Below are 20,120 nucleotides of genomic sequence, written 5' to 3'. Positions count from 1 at the left end.
CTCTTTTGTAAATAAGTTCATTTGTACTATTTTTTAGATTCCACGTATAAGTGAGATCATATGATATTTGTCATTCTCTGTCTGCCTTACTTCACGTGCTTTGATAATCTCTAGGTCCATCCCTAGTGCTACAAATGGCATTATTTCATTCTTTTTTATGGCTGAGTAGTATTCCATTGTATATATGTACCACATCTTCTTTATCCATTCCTTTGTTGATGAACACTCAGGTTGCTTCCATGTCTTGGCTATTGTATTAGCGCTGATATGAACATTGGGGTGCAGGTATCTTTCTACATTAGAGCTTTCACCTTTTCTGGGTATATGCCCAGGTGTGGTATTGCTTGATCACCTCCATACTGTTTTCCATAGCTGCGCCAATATTTAACTCCTTTTAAAATGGCCGTAGAAATGACGGAGTTCCCGTCGTGGCGCAGTGGTTAACGAATCCGACTAGGGACCATGAGGTTGCGGGTTCGATCCCTGCCCTTGCTCAGTGGGTTAACGATCCGGCGTTGCCATGAGCTGTGGTGTAGGTTGCAGATGCGGCTTGGATCCCGCGTTGCTGTGGCTCTGGCGTAGGCTGGCGGCTGCAGCTCCGATTCGACCCCTAGCCTGGGAACCTCCATATGCCGCGGGAGCGGCCCAAGAAATAGCAACAATAACAACAACAACAAAAAAGACAAAAAGACAAAAAAAAAAAAAAGAAATGAGAAAGAGACAGATAATCGGGACTGGGGCGGGGGGGCTGTACTTATTGTACTTATTCCAAATAGAGATAATTCTCTAACCACATAGAGTAATTATGAACCATTAGGACTCCATAGCCTAAAGTGTCAAACTTATAAGCCAACCCAAACAAGGAAACCAGAGTGTAAAACCATTCTGTGTTTATAACCTAATTAGCATCCAAGACAAGCCCAAACCCAGGACCACAGCTTCTGAATCCCATCTTGGTTCTGTTTCGGTGGCCATTGATGAGACATCTCCATGAATTTCCTAGAGGTCATCTCCTAGGCAACCTGGCGTGTGCTCATAGACCTGAATCTGGCTAACGGGGGACAATGTCACCGTGAGGGCCATGTCTCTGAAGGAGGACAGAGAGGTAGTTAGGACATACTGGGCACGGGGCTGGCTTCATGGGCATGAGGCTTTGTAGCCTCACAGAGCCCAGTGCTTGGAAGGTCCTTGTTTGATTTAATGCTCTGCTGTCACCTTCTTGAGATTCTTAATAATTTTTGAAAAAAGCATACAATTTTATTTTGTATTGGGTCCTGCAAATTATAGAGCCAGATCCTGTCTGGGCAAGACAGCTTGGGTTTAACTGCAGTTATTTCTAGTTTGCTTCTGATCTCCTTCTGGAGATACAGCCTTCATTATTGAGCTAGGATTTGACAGACCATTTGCTCTGGGATGAGGAGACTTGCTTACACCAAGGCTGGGATGTGGGTGAGGCAACGGAGGGGCCCGGGCCACAAGATGTAAGGAAGTGCTCACTCTCAGGATTGTGCAGATACAGGGTTGCACCTGAGAGTGAGTGCCCCCTAAATTCTTCAGTTCTCCGATTCTCCCTCTAAATTCACCTACCTCACCCGAGTCCCACTCTGCAGCACACCTACGGCACACCTGCACTACAGCTGCACCACACCTGTATTATACCTGTACTGCACCTGCACTATGAATACCATATACTATACTCTCCCTCTTCTGTATCTTTGGAAATGAATGTGTGCCTCTCGGGTGGCTGAAGTTTCAGCAGCTAGATCAGGTAGCACATAGAAACCTACATTATTGCCTTTTCTTAGATTTTTCTGAAAGTGTTCTTTATCTTTTCAGTCTTTGTTGAGGGAGGAATGTATTTCCTCTTTCTCTGCAAGACTGGCCACGGTTGGCTGGTGTGCGCTCTCTTGTGTAAATGTAATTGGATAGAAAGCTGCGTTGTCAAGACCAGGAAACATTTTATAGAAAGAGCAAAAGAGTCGATGGCACCGGTGGTCACACTCATTGTGTCACCAGAGACCCAGAGCAGCGTGGTGTGAAGTCAGAAAACCTTGATTCTTGTCCCGAGTCTCCTGCTTACTTGCTGTGTGACTGGGCAATGCTTTGTGCCTGAACAAACAGCCTCAGTTTCCTCACCTATAGAATGGGGATAACAAAGCTATCTCTCTCTCTCCCATGATTATGATAGGATGATGAATGGCTGCTTCTGAACACGCTTTGTAAATTATAAAATGCTAGCTGATCAGTGACCCTATTGTTCAGTCTGGGGAGAGTGAATATTTTGTAAGATGGGTCCATTCTTCGTGGCCATCTGCCATCCACCAAGGTTGGGGTGAACTTCCAGCATCAAACAATATGAACGAGGCCTTGGAATAGGCTTTATTGAGGCAAAGAAGAAACTGTCAAAGCTGGGGTCCGCCAGATGAGAAAAGATGGAAAGTCCTGCTGAGGCTACATGCTTGTCCCCGGGGGATTTGTTTCAGGGCAAGAAGTTGCTCTTACTCCGCTTTATCTCCCTTTTCATGGGACGAGTCTAAGAGCAATTTTGTTCGTGGGGAGATAATGAAACTACCCTGGCACCAGGCAGTCTGGATTTACAGGGTGCCAGCTGTTTACAGGAATTATCACGTTCTCAGCACCTGAGGAGTTTGGAACCCAAGTAACGTTACCCCGGCAGAGGACAGGGCTTGCCCTATGGTAAGAGGAGCTTGGGCCTCGGCTCTGCAGCCAGGAGGGCAGTCAGGACCCCACCCCCCTGGCTGTTTTACCAGATCACCTAGCGTGAGCGCCTAAGGGCATTTGCAGACAGTCCTGCTCCTTCTGTCACTGGAGCACCGAGGACACCATGCTAACCCTGGTGCTAGACCCTCTCTAGGTCATGTCAGGGTTTGTTGGTGGTTGCTTGAGAATTGGTAGCGAGATCAGGGACCACCCAGGGTAACCGCCGATTCATTAATGAGCGATTTAAAGGGGATTCTCTACAATTTTGAAAGATTCGCTTGGACATTTCAGTGTAAAATACAGTCACAGTTGATTCCTTTAACCAGCCTCGTTCTGCCTCTCTTGTAATCGATGTTGAGACCTTACCCCACCACCCCGCCAAATGCTGCCCTGGCGCGTCCTTTCCTCCCAGGCCTGAAACCCCATCTGTATACGTGCCCCAGCGAGTCCATAGTCCAGCTGTGCGGACAGGGTGGGGGAACCACAGACGCAGACAAATAATGATAACACAATTCAGTTTTGCACCCAAACTCAGGAAAGCTTAGTAGTGGAGCAATTTAATTTTATCAGGGCAAGGACACTTCAAAAACGAGATGACATCTGAACTGTACCATAAAGGGCGAGCAGGCTATTTTCGGACAAAGAAAGAAGAGAAGGGCATACAAAGTAGAGACAAGAGAGAGCAAAGGTGTGGTCCTTTAGATGAGCTGATACTTGCGACATGTCTAGAAAAGTATGTGGTACATAGTAGGTCCTCAACAGTTAATAGTAATAGGAGTAGTAGTCGTATTTACATTCAGGGGATTTCAACTACTCAGTATGGCTGGAATATAAAAAAGGAAGTTCTGGAAGTGAAACTGGAGAGGGAATTTGAAATTTCTGTGTGTGTGTGTGTGAAGGGCCTTGAACAATAGGCTAAGGGAGATAGATTTTTATTTGCAGTGCATTTTAGCCAACTAATCCATCTGCTTTGTCCTTCCCTGGTAATCATGGGTGTGTCTGCGGGGATGGTCCTGGTTAGGGCACATTAACAAACAGTCTCCAAAGGTCAGTGGCTTCAGGCATCAGACTTTGATTTCTGACCCATGTTACATGCCCATCACTGTATTTGCCCGGTACTGTCCTTTGCTTATGACCTGCTGTTTCAAGCCTCTGCCTGAAAGTGACAACACCTATCACCATTTCCATTTCCTTGGCCAGAGCAAGTCACATGGCCACACCTAACTTGAAAGGGACCAGGGCAGTGTGCTCCTCCCATCTGGTGATGGGTGCCTGGCTGTGTACATTTATCAACACTCTCAGACTTGTATGCTTAAGAGGAGGGAACCTGCTGGGTATAAATCATATGCCAACGATTCTGGCTTTGAAAAAAACGCTCGAATGCATTTTTTTTAAGATAGCCAGCTTTTAAAAACTATGAAATTTATGATCTAAACAGCCACTCAAAATATTATTTGATCCCTAAAAAGTAATTTTATGGATCCTTTTAAAAAATCATAATCTGTCATGTGCTGCTAAATGTCTGGCAACCAGAAATGATTTCCCCCCGGAGCGGGGAGGGACTTTCGATATTTGCATATTTCCTATTTCCATGGTTTACATAGCCCTGCCGTGGCTGAGCGACGTCACTGAATTGAGTTAGGAAGAGAGGCACACTTTTTAAGCCAATCCCAGCACGGCACTATAAATATTAAAATATGCTATAATTTGGCATGATAATAAGCAGCAAGATAATGACTGTGTTCGTGATGTTCCAGGATTGCCTGGTGTAAATTCCCGATTTGCTTAGTAATGCAGAATTAGTAGTAATACTACTACTAATAATAATAATTCCAACCAGATACTTCAGTATCGAAGAATAATCTGGTAAAATCATACATTTAAAGCTGGATCAGGGGAGTTCCCATTGTGGCTTGGCGGATTACGAACCCAACTAGTATCCGTGAGGGGGCAGATTCAATCCCTGGCCTCGCTCAGTGGGTTAGGGATCCGGCGTTGCCGTGAGCTGTGGTGTAGGTCGCAGACACAGCTTGGATCCAGCTTTGCTGTAGCTGTGGTGTAGATTGGCACAGCTCCAATTCAACCCCTCGCCTGGGAACCTCATATGCCACAGGTGCGACCCTGAAAAGCAAGTAATGATAATAATAATAATAATAATAAAATTTTTTCAAAAGCTAGATGGAGTCTTGGAGCTTATCTAGTGCCTTGACAGTTAAGGACCCTCAAAAAGGTAAAAGATATGCCCAAAGTCACCCAACTGCCTGATGACAAAACCAAAACCAAATCCTAGGTTGCCTGACTTCCTCTTTAATGCCCGTGCCTACTTCCCCACCACTGCAGGAACATGGGATTCCAGTTTTTGAATGGGTACCATTGTTCCCAGTCCATTTTCTGACATCCAGCTTACAAGTTTTGTTTTTAAAAGGGCAAAGCATTCAGCTAAACCACGCCTGCCTGTGGTGAACGAGTGGCAGGAACCAGAGGGCGGGGAAGGGCATCAGGTGTGATTTGATAGCTATTGGAGCTGAACAATGCATTTCACCCAGGGAGAGCAGAGGCTGAACTGTCACCTTGTCTGAGAGCTGTGGTTTACCCCCGGCCCCCATGGGAACCGGTAGGCATGGGCATTTCACCCTCCACTCCCCAGCTCGCCTCCCATTAGGAAGGGCAGCGGCAGCCGTGTGTTCAGAACCAGACCGCCTCGCGCGTTCCCAGGCTCTCAAGCAAACTGTGGGGGTAGCTGAGAAGAGGCTGTGAGGAGAAGTCCATTCTGTAAGTCTCAGAGTAGAGTCAAAACCAATAATGGAGTTCCTCTTGTGGCTCAGCAGGTGAGAAACCTGACATAGTCTCCGTGAGGATGCGGGTTCGATCCCTGGCCTTGCTCAGTGAGTTAAGGATCCTGCATTGGCGCAAGGGTGGCATAGGTCAAAGATGCAGCTCAGATGTGGCATTGCTGTGGCTGTGGTGTAGGCCGGCAGCTACAGCTCCAATTGGACCCCCAGCCTGGGAACTTCTATATGCCGCAGGTGTAGCCCTTAATAATAATAATAATAATAATAATAATAATTACCATAATAGTAACTGATTGGAGACCAAGCCAGACATGTCCCCAAATATGTTTCAAACTTGTGTGACTCTCGTTGGCTGTAAAATTTAAATGCCTTTTTCTTCATTCTCAATCTCCCAAATTCTTGCTCTTCCTTCGGGGTTCATCTCAATGTCACTTGCTGTTTGAAGACTTTTCTGACCTTGATCTGAATGTGATGCGAGTACCTCCCCTTCCAGCCTCTAAATTTATTGCTTTTTCTACCCTGTTCCTGGAACACTGTGCTTCTACCTTTAGCACAGCTCATACGCAGTGTTTTGTGATTATTTGTTCAGCTGTCTCCACAACCAGACTGAATATTTGCCCTTGGAAGTCAAGACCCATGTCTTCCTCATTTTTAGTCTCCCGAACCCACCAGAGTGCCTGGTGTAGCCCGTGGCTGATAATGAGGAGAGTGGGCAGGAAGAGAGGAATAGAGGGAGAGAGGAAAGGCCATCGTGGACTGAGAGCAAACTGGGAAAAGTGGAGCTTCCCTGTGCCCGGTCTGCCCTGAGTTACCAGGTAACTGTGTACCACCCAGGGCAACAGATCTCAACTATACTGTGCATGCAGGTCACCTGGCATTTTGTTTAGAAGGTAGATTCCTGCCTGCCCGCCCTCACCCTTATTCTCAATTATAGGTCTGCAGCAGGCAGGGCAGAAACCTGTGTTTGTACAAGCATTCCCAAGCTCTAGTCAGGTGGTCTGCAGAACGCCTCTATAAAGCGTTGGTGGTTCCAGGAATACAGACAAGAGCCGGGGAAGGGTGCAGACTCAAGTCCAGTGTACCCACCGGGCTGCAGAGGGCGCTCTATCACCTGCAGTGTTTCTCCCAAATCACAGGGAGCTGGAAGGTCACCCTGAACCGTTCCTGACTCACTCAGGCCACGGTCACACTGAAGCGATGCTGGTAGACCTCTTGTGCTTCTTGTTCCAGGACACTCGGCAGAGGTTGGGCATGTTAAGGACACATCTGAGTATCTCCAGTGCTAATCCGTTACTTGATTATTCTGAGATGTGGAGCAGCCACATCCTGACACCGGCGATGGTCTGACTCAACATGAGCAGCGACCAGGGACTCAAATACTTCCAGCAAAGCTGCGACTGTAGCCAGGGCCACTGTCAGAGCACTTCCCCGGCTGCCCTTGGGCCTCCTTCAGGCCATCCTGCCCCACCCTCAGCGATAGCAGTGTCCCCTGGTCAAATCCTGCACCCAACCCCCCGAGCTGCCACCACGCCAACAGCTTCAAGCCTGTCTTTAAGGCTGAGTCACAGCCAGGCTGTCCCCTCCCTGCAGAGGGCCGGTTCCCAGCATCCTCAGCCTCCAAGCCCTTCTCTAAGCACCCATGCCCCTCCAGACCCCACCTCAGCGGATCTCAGAACCGAGCCCTAGAAGCCATGTGACAAGTGCTGAGCAGTGCGCGTCACACACATTCACCTAACAGAGTCCAGTTGTTTCCCAGATGATCGTTTTTGATTCCCTTTTATTAAGTGACTATAATTATACCCACATGGGGGTAATTGATTTTCATTTTCACTCCGAGGTAGAGCCAGGACACAGCCAGGAGGCTCTGGCCTTGGAGAACTTTCTCCCTTTATTTCACATTTAAATAAGCATCAGGAGGGAAACATAAGAAGTAATTCCGAGGAGAAACCAAGTGTTGAAAGGGGCAGGTTTGAAAATGCTTGGACATCCCGACACAGCGGGCGCTTGGTTCCAGTTCAGTATGTGGGAAGTCAGCTGGGTGGCCCTGGGTGGCCCTGGGAGCAAGATGCCCTGACGTAGATGGATTGTGCAGCTGTGCTGGGGACCCAGCCTTCCCCTCAGGGCTGGAGTCACTCTCCTGATGCTGGTCTGGGAATCACAGCCTCTGTTTATGAATTAGCACATATGTTAAAATTTTACACTTGGCTCAACTTAAAGTTTACAGATAGTAGCAGTGCCACAATTTCCATTGCCCACTTTAAAAAAAAATTTTTTTGAGTGTCTTATATTCATAGATCCCTTGTTAACAAGTCCCGGGGATTATACATCACAAAGAGCACTGATATATTTTTTCCCTGATGCTTAATTTCAAACTTTCCCAACAGAAAGCAGATACTGTGAGTGGTTGTTTTCCCAGTCTGTAATTTAGGATGTTTGTTGTATAATTGAAGCGTAAGTCTCCATTTATTTTTAGATGGCGAAGGTTCTAGAAGTAGTCGGGTGTATTGTTTCTATTTGAGTTTCTAAACTATGGGGCGCGTAACCCAACTAAGTCATTGGTTCACTAAGGGAATGTCCCCTGAACTGTTTGTATAACACACACACACACACACACACACACACACACATCACACACACATCACACATCGACATAGAATTCTAATATTAGCTGTCCCCTCTCTGTTCTCCTGTGTCTTTAAAATTATATAATTATTCCAGGGACTCATCTCACCACCATCGCCACCTTCTAACTTTTCAAGGGTATCAGTATTCCTAGGGCCTGGAGTTCATGTTTATTGAACATTTGAAGATGGAAAGCAGTCCTGGCTGAACCTTTGGGAAGAGAGAAAACAGAGGTCCAAGTGCAAAGATCATTTAGTCAAGGTCACAGCAGTCAGGACAAACCCACACCCACACCACACCCACACCCACACCCACACACCACACCACACCACACCACACACACACACACACACACACACACACACACACACACACACACACACACACAAAGAAGTGCCTGAGCAGGAGTGTTTTTAATCAAATCAAAATATTTATCCTATGTTCCCTATCAGAATTCTTAGTTTCCCTCACTCACTTGGATAGGGGAAAGGATTTGCTTTTAGGCAAATCCACCCAAGAAGATAAGCCATTTGCTTTGGCCTTCCCCTTTGCCTATCTCATCTGCAAAGTTCTTTGTGTGACGATCCAAGGGCGTGACAAATATCAGAATTCAGGAACAGACAGATGCCATGCCCAGAAGATACGTTTGTGAAACTCAACCAGTTAAAAACTCTCTTGCCTTGAATTTGACAGTGGTTCTTTCACACACACACAAGTCTCCCCTGCTTTTGAATGAAGTGACACTGAACGAGGAGAGACTGTTCCTTGGTCCCTTTCATGTGGTCTCAGGTTTCCCCAGGAATCCTTCAGTCTCCCCCACGGCAGTGCTCCTTGCCGGCAACGTGGTAGCTCAGGGTCACAAGCTGCCCCTCGGAAGGCTGTGAAGGGCTCACGTTCACATGTGTTAATTTTTTTTTTTAAATTTATTCTCAAATGTCTTTTCCAAGACTTGGGTTTTTGGAAAAATTGTCCTATTTCCTTCCTCGAGTGTTTTTATCCTCACTTCGTTTTCATGTGGCTCTAATTCTCTTTCACTGTAAGTCCCCTCCTCTGGTTTCCTGTGTAATTTGGAATTGTCTTTTTCCTTTTCCATTGAAAGGGGAAGGCAGCCCTAGAGACATTAGGGTGAGGTCATCATGGCTAATCCTTCTCCCCACACAGATCAAACTGGTCCAGCTCATCTCCCCACAAGTTCTTCTCTAGGAGAGACTGCTGTGGACCAGCCAGAGAGGCCCCAACAGCCTCAGGACACAGTAAAACATCTGGTTAATCGTGCAGTGGGAGAGGGAGCCAAGAATTACTTGCTGAGGTCAATAAGCCAATCACAGGAGCTGACCCAGCCTCACGAAGTAGCCCACAGCAGCTGGTGGGGGCCCTGCTGGCCAGGTGTGACATTGGCTGCTGGCCAGGTGTGACATCGGCCACTGGCCAGGTGTAACATCAGCCACTGGCCAGCTGTGACATCAGCCTGCAGCCCAGGAGGGCGCCATCTTGCTCTCTCTCACACACGCGCACACGCACACACACACACACACACACACACACACACACACACACACACACACACACACACACCACTCTGCGTGCCAGGCTCCCAGATATCCAGAAAAACTCTAACAAAACTCCAGCAAACTCATGAGTGGCATATGAGAACCCTCGAGAAGCTTGTATATCCTGCAGTCAGAAGTCTTTAAATTTTACTTCTCTCCGTAGAAACCAGACAGCCAAGCCAACGAGGCAGCAGTAAGAGGCTAGGAAGAGGGAGAGGAGCCATCAACACATAAAATACAATCAGCCACTCAAATCTGCATCCACACATCAACATCTGTCCTTCATTTCCTCCCTGTCTCTGTCCCTAAGGCAAAGCACGGCTGCCCCTCTCCCAAACCAGCAGCCAGAATCTCACCTCGACCTTTCATTAGTGGTCTTTTGAAGCAAAATTGTCCTTAGCATATGCGCCCTGAATCACCTGGGTATCTTTAAAAAATACTGATACCTAGCTTCTGCCCTCAGACATTCTGATTTAATTGATCTGGACTGCAATTTTAAAGCTCCTCTGGCAATTGTAATGTGTGACAAAGTTTGGAAACCACTGCATTCGTAGCCAGGTGGTTCCTGGGGTCTGTGCCCAGGAACAGATCTTGTTGACAGGCTTGTTGACAGGCTCTACTTCTTCCGAGGAACACATCACCCCTTTGTAACAATGCAATTGGGGGGCAAATTCAGATCCAGCGAATGTTTGTTGCACACCTGTTACATGCCATGCCTTGCACCGGTGCCTTCATATGTATTATCTGACGTAACCCTGTTTGGGCACCAGGATGCTATTCTTGGCTCGTACCTGTTCTAAAGGCACAAAGCTGTCTCATAATAAACTGTCTAATCTTTATGTTCTGTGGCTTCCCGCCTCCAAGGTGTTCCGCAGACGGGATGATTGACAGGTACCACTGTGTTACAGAAGAGAGGATGGTTTGATGAGGTCACAGGTCACAACAGGAGAGTGGGCAGAAGCAAAGATCTTGAGGCTCATTCCATCCACATTGGACAAGGACACAGAATGGGAAGCAGCTAGTTTTTTATGAAAAGGGCAAAGATCGAGCATGTACAAGTAACAGACATGGGTTTAGGAGTCAGACAAATCTTCGTCTCAGAATCAGCTCTGTCCCTTATAAAATGTGGGCCTGAGCAAATTATTATCCTCTTGAGCCTCACTTTTCCCATCTGCATGGGGTTGTTTTGAGGATAGGATGAAGTAATGCATGTGAAGTCCCAAACATGGTGTCTCGCTATTTGTTTAGTCATTCAGAAATATTTCTTGAATGCTACACAGACAGGCAGTTTCTAAAGTCACGGATACAGTGATGAGCAAAATAGACACGTAGAGCTTAGGGACAAATAGAGCGAGAAAAATTACAGAAAGTATCATTTGAGCTAAAACAGACACAAAGGAAAGCTTCCTGTAGCAAGTGATGGGAGGCCAGGGGGGGCTGGAAGGAAGAACAGGAGTCAGCAGAGTGAACAGAGAAGGATGATGTTGGGTGGCATGGAGCATGTCCTGGGGAGGTCCCAGTTGGCAGTCATGGCCCCGGCTTCCTGGGATCCTGTGCATCTATAGATCGATAAACTCAAAGCATAAGTTCTATACTGAGCAGAAGAATTTATTTTCAGGCAATATAGGTTTGTCTTCCGAGAACGATGCCAAATATGGAGACTAGTCTAGACCAAGAAATTTGACCTCGAGAAAGACAGACTTCAGGTAGGGAGCGTAGCGGTGATACCTTGGAACAGCAAGGCCCTGGCACAGGTCACACATCTCCTAGTCTATGCACTGACTTAGGTGAGAACAGATACTGGTCTTATTTGACTTCAGATGCTCAGAGCCTAGCACAGCGCCGTGCACTTAGGAGGTGTTCACTTGATGTTGCTTGATTGTTTAGTTTGTTGAAGCTTTGTTTGGTTGATTGGTTGGGGGGGTTTTCGGACAGGTGGGTGGGAGAGAGAGCATGTAAAGTGTCTAGAGCAGTGTCTGACCCCTGTGCATAACCAATTGTAATTATGCATTTCTATTATCCTACAGCATAAACGCCTTAATTTTCATAAACACTAGAACCGTTGTGTCTATAAATGCTTAGTCATTTAACCTATTTTAATACTGCCCTTGGAACAGTGTTTTTCTCATAAAGGAGAAAAAAATATAGCCATTGTTTCACATATGTTTTGTCTGTGCAGAGAAGCTAAAATAGAAATGCATTCTGGATAAAGCCTTCTGCCATATGTAACCCTGCTGAGCATTAATCCTTTAAAGAAGACTTGCTGATTTGGCATAAACCTGAATAAACAGATGTGCTTGGTCCCCAGGGCCATTAGCTTTTTCGCTTTGGGAGTGAAAGGGACTTTCACAGGCCATGTCACCAAAACCTTGTTTTGGATACTATTGCTGAAAAACAAACCATTTCAAAAGAGTCATGCAAAATATCCATTTGAATGATGGTTACAAGTTCAGTGGGTCAGGGTTAGGACAGGGTACAGTGGAGATAACTTGCCTCTGCTCCATGGTGTCCGGGGCCACATCTTGGAAGACTCAAGGGCTGGAGGAATGTGACGGCTGGGAACTGGAATTGTCGGGAAACTCCTCTGTGGCCCCTGAGGTGGGATGACTTGAACACTGAACTTCGCAGGACTGTCAGCCCCTGTCGACATGGGTCCTTCCCCTAAACACAGCAACCTCAGTTGAACTTGTGCAAGTTCACTCGTTGAACTTCTTATAAGACAGCACCCAGCTCCAGTGTACCGGTTTCCAAGGACAAGGCAGAAGCCGCATGGACTTTTATGACCCAGCCCTCAGGAGTCCTATCATGTTACCATCATATATTCTTCTGGCTGAAGTAGACACAGGTCCATCCAGCTTTTCTAGGAGGGAGCATATGCTCTTGATAGGAGTGTAAGTGAGTTTTGCAGCCACTGTTAAAATACCATATCCCCAATTCCTAGAAACTGCACCCTAGAACCCAGCAGAAGGAAATCCTACCTTAATGCATTTCATTAACCTTTGAGCCTCATTTTAACTGACATGTCTTATTTAGTGAGGGAAGAATCAGATCTCCAACCTCCCCTCATACCTGGAATGAGCCGGCAACATGGTGGCAAGAAAACTCTTCACCACCCTCCCCCCCCGAATTCATTGCTGCCCTTGGATGATGCCAATTTTGAGAGAAGAACCCTTGACACCAGCTTCCTGCTGGACCAGTTGACAGGAACAGAACCCATGTTAGGAAGCCAGGGCCATGCACTATGACACCGAGTAACAGCCGGCCACCCCGTATGCCCAGTGTACCCAGGGCAGTGACACACTCAAGCTTCCACCTGCCTCACACATACACTCCTTTTCCTTAGGATCTTGACAGCTGATTTTTGTGCTTTTGCTAGAGTGAAACAATTTTCTGAAAGGACTCAGGGCAACAGGCAGATGGGCAGTTTCCTGGGGATTCAGATCATTTAAGACATGTCATTTGGGGCTAAGAGACTGTTTCTTATCCACCAGGGAGTTTTGGAAAACAAGACAGGTAGATGCAAGAACCTTGTGTCAGGGCTCAGAGATCTTGAGACTTCAGACTAACTGGCACCAGGGAGCCGAGAGGTCAAGATGTGGAATCCTGGGATTCAGATGACACCCTGGGCTCTGTCCAGCCAGACATCAGCACAACTCTAAGGGAGCCACAGGAAGCAGCAGTGCTGTGTCCCATTCCCACTGGTGTACAAACCTTAGAATGAGCGCCCAGAGATGGTGCTTCCTGCCCGACCCGCCCGGAACCAATATCCCGCCCTTTAGGCCATCAGCTGTGGCCAGTCCTTCTGTGCTGACTTTGCCTCATGTTGCCTTGAATGACGCATCATGTGGAAGATAAAGGACCATCTCCTGACAGTGTCCCCTGGGACCAGGCAGAACCAATACCAGTCTTCTTACATGGGCCTTGTCCAGGATATTGCAGGAACACTAGCTGAGCTTATTTAAAGGGTAGTTGTTGCTAATAATAATCATAGCTAACCTCTTTGAGCCCTCGTTGTGTTTTGGTTACTGCAAACTATATGCTACGTGGCGTATCTGTTTTAATCCTCTGAGTGAGCCTGAGTTTAAGTCTCAAGTGTTAATTTCCCAGACCTTAGTACTGCTCCATCCTCACTGGCCATACCTGGTTACAATTAAGTTTAGAAAAGGCTGGTACTACTCGACAATAATATAAATGGTAATTGTCCAGGAAAGGAGATAGATGTAGAAAGGATATGTGTAGAAATTTATGAACTTATTTAATCATAAAACAACTGGGGGGGGGGGGTGACTGATGTTTTAGAAACACCAGTTTGAAAGTTGATTGGGTCACCAAAAAACATGTTTCTGAGCTCAGTCTAAAAACCATTTGGTAAGAACGGTAAGTCTAAACCATCATGGCGGGATTTGGTGTTAACTGTTTTTGAGAACTGTTCCTTGTGATAAACCCAGGAGGGCCTGGTGACTCCCCAAAGTAGCTGATGGCTTGTTTTGGGAAAGGTGTCACCTGCTCCACAACTTTCCAAAAGAGTCCGCTGTATCACAGGAGCGAGGAGCATCCATTCCTCCGCACAACCAGTCCATAGGTGCCAGGTGAGGAAGCTGAGAGTGAAGGTTTTGAGCCCTTTTGGATGTTCATAGGCTGTCCTGCTGCTGTTCAGCCCATTTGCCAAAAATCTGGAAGGCACTTTCCTGAGAGCCATGCTGAAGCCCAAGACCAAAGCTACCAATATAAGCTCTCATTTCTTCCTTCGTTCTGTTTGTTTTTTTATAAATTCACATCCTAAAATCCCCCCTCTTACCTTGTCCCTTGTGATATCATCAAAATATTTCAAGAGATGAGCCTGCTTTTATAGCATTTACACACCTTCAATGCAGCTCCTTAAGTGTTCTGCCACATGCCTCTAAGAAATGCCATTTGTGGTAAATATACTTCCCAGCTTACTCTCAGCTCTCTGTTGATTCTGCTTAAATTTATTTTTTTGAGTGTGGATGCATTCTTATCTTTTTTATTTTTATTTTTATGATTTTTTAAGTATAGTTGATTTACAATATTGTGTCAATTTCTGCTGTACAGCAAAGTGACCAGTCATATATACATATACAAATATATATAAAATCTTCCATCGTGTTCTATCGAAAGTTTCCTGCGCTACACAGTAGGATGCTTGAATTTAAATGGCCGTGTGTGGCAGGTCAGAAAAGCGTTTTTTCCTCCATATCTCAATCCTGAACTCGGTTGTCAACACCTTCCTAAGATTAGGCCTTATTTTGAAAGCATCACCTGCATAATCATTAAAGTTAATGTAGTCACTAAATTATATATGCATACCTACACATAAAATGACACCAGACATGGATCTGAGCAATTTACAGCTCACAACTTAAACTGCACATTTAATCGTCTGTGAGGCACTATTATTAACCACATTTCACATCTGATGGAAAGAGATAGAAAGAAGTGAAGTTCTTTGGTGAACGTTCTACTAGCTGGGATGGGCGGGAGTGGGAATTTGAATCCAGACTCTTTACTCTTAACAAGGATTTCTGAGCCAACAAAATGCTTCTCCTAATTATTAGAATTCATCTGCCATTTCTATGACCAAGGGGTTGGATAAGCACAAGGCATTTTCAACTGAAGTAATGTATGGCCAGTTACCACGTAATTTTCTTACACAAGTCTTCAGGAGACGACTGGAAATTTTTGTTATTGATTAAAGTTTAAAATGGAGCCATAGGAGTTCCCGTCATGGCTCAGTAGTTAGCGAACCCGACTAGCGCCCATGAGATGCTGGTTCAATCCCTGGCCTCGCTCAGTGGGTTAAGGATCCGGCGTTGCCGTGAGCTGTGGTATAGGTCGCAGACACGGCTTGGATCTGGCGTTGCTGTGGCTCTAGCGTAGGCCGGCAGCTGTAGCTCCGATTAGACCCCTAGCCTGGGAACCTCCATATGCTGCCAGCGAGGCCCTAAAAAGACAAAACTAAATAAATATAAATAAAGTAAAATGGAGCCATATTTCATTTTTATTATGACTGAAGTGAAAAAAATAAACCAGAAAACATTTAAATTATTTCAAATGGAAGCTGCTCTATCCCAAGTCACAGCTGACATATTACAAAATCCGAAGTCTCACAGGTCTATTATTATACTTGTGAAGATGTAATTTTCTGGGTTTGAATAAATATATTTGGAGAAAAACCCATACTATACAAACTTGATTTTATTCCTTCTTCTTTTATCTCCTGATTCTTACAAACAATAAAGTACACATTAGAAACAGTATTTTTATTTGAAAACTTTTATTTCTCTTGGCTCAAGGTCAAAAATCTTCAACAGTTTAGTCTTACTTGTGTTTTTTCATAAAGTAGCAGTCTCTCTTGCATTTTGACAAGATTTTCATTTCTATCAAGAGAGGCCGTAAAGTAGCATGTTCATTTAGGCCCCCCAGAGGGTGGATCCTTTCTTCAGACCTGCTAGGTTAAGAGTTTTTGTTTCGGAGTTCCCGTCGTGGTGCAGTGGTTAACGAATCCGACTAGGAACCATGAGGTTGCGGGTTCGGTCCCTGCCCTTGCTCAGTGGGTTAACGATCCGGCGTTGCCGTGAGCTGTGGTGTAGGTTGCAGACGCGGCTCGGATCCCGCGTTGCTGTGGCTCTGGCGTAGGCCGGTGGCTACAGCTCCGATTCAACCCCTAGCCTGGGAACTTCCATATGCCGCGGGAGTGGCCCAAGAAATAGCAACAACAACAACAACCAAAAGACAAAAAAAAAAAAAAAAAGAGTTTTTGTTTCCAATAATTTTACTTATTAACCGCTTGCTTTGTACGCCCGAGCGTTTCTTTAAATATAGTACCGCTGTGAGAGCCGCGCCACACTTTCGATTTATCCAGTCGCTAGTGATGTTTAAAACTTACATAGTTTTTCCTTTAAGGTTAAGATCTCCTAGTTAACAAACAAAACTGCAAGCTGGGGAAAAATGATTTTGCTTCTCTGTGGCAAAATTTTGCTTTTTGTTCTCATCCCAGTTATAAAGGAAAGATGAAGAAGATACAGACATTGGACTATTTCTCCTGGTGATCTCCTGTGCACTGGGATTTTCAAACATATTTGTAAGCGTAGTATAGTTAATTTTGTATCCTTCTTATTCCCATAGTGTATTACAACTGTTACTACACACTCTTCACAAACATCTTTTTTTTTTTTTTTTGTCTTTTGTCCTTTTAGGGCCACACCTAAAAGGCATAGGGAAGTTCCCAGGCTAGGGGTCCAATCGGAGCTGTAGCTGCTGGCCTACACCACAGCCACAGCAATGCAGGATCCAAGCCACATCTTCAGTCTACACCACAGCTCATGGCAACACCAGATCCTTAACCCACTGAGTGAGGCCAGGGATTGAACCCACAGCCTCATGGTTCCTAGTTGGATTCACTAACCAATGAGCCACGATGGGAAGTCCACAAACACCGCCTTTAAGTGTTGTGTGAGCATCATACTTAGTTACTATTTCCTAAGGTTAGGATATGCCCAGGATATTGTTTTTAATGTTAATGTTGCCATGAGAGCCTTTCTGTATTTAGGATCATCTCCTGAGGAGAGAGTCTTAGAAACTGAATTACAGAATCTGAAAGGTTATTAATATTTTGAAGCTCTTGACACATGTGGCCAAATCCTCTTTCTAAGATGATCTTAAGAATGGGCATTGTCTGGCAATTTCCTGCCTATTCCTGCCTGTACGCTTTTTAATGAGTGTGTGTGCGTGGGTGTGTGTGTCTTAACTTGTGCAGCCAGGGAGGGCATGGATATTGACCAGATGCGTTGTTGCACAGTAGAAAAAAGCTTGGGCCTCCCCTCCAAGGACCTGGCTTTTTGTCCTCGCTCTGCAAGAACCTGGACACCTAACTTACCTCTCTGCTCCTGTGTAAGGGGGAGATGGGGCCAGACCGACGACATATTCACTTATTTACAAACCTTGGTGGAATACCCTTTATGGCTCTTAATGCCAAAGAGATTAGAACATGTGAGTGCAGAGTCCTTTAATCAGGATATGACATCCTCCCAGGGGACACTAAACGCTAAAGAAACAGCTGACCCTGCTTTTTTTTTTTTTTTTTTTTTGTCTTTTTGTTGTTGTTGTTATTGTTGCTATTTCTTGGGCCGCTCCCTCGGCATATGGAGGTTCCCAGGCTAGGGGTTGAATCGGAGCTGTAGCCACCGGCCTACGCCAGAGCCACAGCAACGCGGGATCCGAGCCGCGTCTGCAACCTACACCACAGCTCACGGCAGCGCCGGATCGTCAACCCACTGAGCGAGGGCAGGGACCGAACCCGCAACCTCATGGTTCCTAGTCGGATTCGTTAACCACTGCGCCACGACGGGAACTCCTGACCCTGCATTTAAACCCTATGTATCAGTTGAGCAAGGCTGAGCAGTGAGAGCCCTCTCGGCCTCAGTTTCCTCGTCTGTGAAATGGAGATAATGAATGATACCTACGTCACAGGGCTGTCGCGCCAATTAAATGAGACAGTGGTTAATGTGCCTGGTACAATATGTGCCCACTAATTGTTAGGGTTATTTTTTTCTCTTTTGTTGCTGATGTGACTATAATACCTCTGGGAAAAGCTTTAAGCAGCAGGGAGCATGTGTGCAGTCATGGCTTCACAAAAGAATATTATGTGTTCAGGAGTTCCCTGGTGGCACAGAGGGTTAAGGACCTGGCATTGTCACTGCAGGAGGTTGGGTTGTCACTGTGGCACAAGTTTAATCCCTGGCCCGGGAACTTCCACATGCCATGGGCATGCCCCACCCCCACCCCCCAAAATATGTGTTTAAAGAATGGATCCTGGGTTCGGAGCACTGAAACAAGGTGGGCGATCGGGAAGAGGCAGGTGGAAGGTCAGGGTCACAGGCCACGTGGAAGGTGCTTTCTACTTCTAAATAGGCTGCTGTGGCCACTTCACAAAATTCAGCTTGATGTTGAGACCAGTGATGCCACAAGCCCATCAAGAGGATATGATGTTTTATTACTAACATAACGAATCTTTCTGCAGGAATAGGACAGACTCCGCAGCCGGTCTGAAAATGGCCTGAGAGCCTGGGAGGGACCACTGGCTTAGGGTTTCACAGTGCTTGGAGGTGGGGGTTTGGTGAGGGAGCCGAAGGCGGGAGCACGCCGAGGCGTTTGTGGTCTGGGCTTCCCACCTGCACCAAGGGGTGGGGGTCTGCGGATTGACGGGAAATCTTCAGCAGTCAAATTCCAAAAGTGGGGCCAGACACTTCACTACACGGGCCATGGTTTTGTGATGGACAAAGGGAATCCCGGTGGCTTTCTTCCCTTCTTAAAAGGAAAAACACTCTCTTTGGGTCCCACTTTGCCCATCCTTCTTTGCTGCTCCCCCTGCTGCTCCCCCCACCCCCGCTCCTGTGCTCCTGTCCTGGCTTTACAATGCTCTCCGCCCTCCTCATACTCTCTTAAAGCATCCACCTGTGAGGTCTTCCCACGACTCCCCAGGAAACGCTGCTGTCAAGGTGATCACTCACTAGCCTCCAAGCTGCTCAGTCCCCAGGGGCTTTCTCCGCCGCCCTCACACCTGAGCTGTCAGCACCGCTGGGCACCATTGACCATCTTTTCCCAGGGCTTCCGGGCTATGGAACCTGCCTTCCCTTTCTCTTTGGCTAGTTCCTTCTCAATTTCCTGACTTCAGAATGGATGGAGTGGCCCAGGGCTCAGTCCCTGAGCCTCTGCTGCTCTCTCCCCACACTCTTGCTCCAATTCCATCTGCTCCTGACAACGCTCAGCAGTGTGTCACCAGCACCCACCTCTCCTTGGGACTCTAGGTTTGCATGTCCACGCCACGGCAGTGACAATGCTGGATCCTTAACTTGCTAGACCACCAGGGAACTCCTGGCCACGCTGTTTTAAATTTTGTTCTCCCTTCTCATCACGATCCTATGTTATTTATTTTTCTTCATAGCATTTCTAGAATAACATATAATCTATTTGTTAGTTTTGTTTATTATCTGATCTCCAAGAGGGCTGAGATTTTTGTCAGATGTTTACCACTCTATCCCATTAATCTAAAACAGTGCCTGATATATGATTGATACTTGGTAAATATTTGCTGAAAGAGGGAAGGAGAGGGGAGGGAGGGTGGAGGGATGGAGGGAGGGAAGGAAGGGAGGGATGGAGGAAGAAAGAAAAGGAAAGGAAAGAAAAGGAAAGGAAAGGAAAGGAAAGGAAAGGAAAGGAAAAACTATATTTGAAATCTGTTATAGAATAATTTTATTGCATCAAAACATAGCCAAAGTCAAATTGGACGTGGTCTTTTCACACTGCATTTTCTCCCTGCAGCATTCCTGCGCACGCATTAGCATAACAGTGTCTTCCCAAAGCCAGCTCAAGTGTCTGCATCATCTCACATACTCTGATAGTCCGTCTGGGGAAG

The 20,120-nt window shown here is 46.3% G+C and overlaps 1 protein-coding gene and 1 long non-coding RNA gene across 2 annotated transcripts in view; one reads left to right on the top strand and one right to left on the bottom strand.

Annotated features, from left to right (window-relative positions):
* CHN2 (chimerin 2) overlaps positions 1-20,120 on the top strand; it is a 299,981-nt gene that overhangs the window by 228,808 nt on the left and 51,053 nt on the right. The window lies entirely within an intron of this gene.
* LOC146395044 (uncharacterized) lies at positions 11,310-19,928 on the bottom strand. The gene is made up of 3 exons (XR_014834071.1): positions 18,065-19,928; positions 17,039-17,768; positions 11,310-15,484 (listed from the first exon to the last, which is right to left on the bottom strand). It is a non-coding gene; the product is annotated as an uncharacterized LOC146395044 (long non-coding RNA).

The sequence above is a fragment of the Sus scrofa genome, chromosome 18, assembly GCF_054392235.1.
Source record: "Sus scrofa isolate SSC_HxYL_T2T_F1_AM1 chromosome 18, Sscrofa_HxYL_maternal_Yorkshire_Landrace_v2.0, whole genome shotgun sequence".
In the NCBI taxonomy this organism is placed as follows: Eukaryota; Metazoa; Chordata; class Mammalia; order Artiodactyla; family Suidae; genus Sus; species Sus scrofa.
Note: the sequence above shows the minus strand (reverse complement) of the source record. Positions and strands in the feature narration are given on the sequence as shown.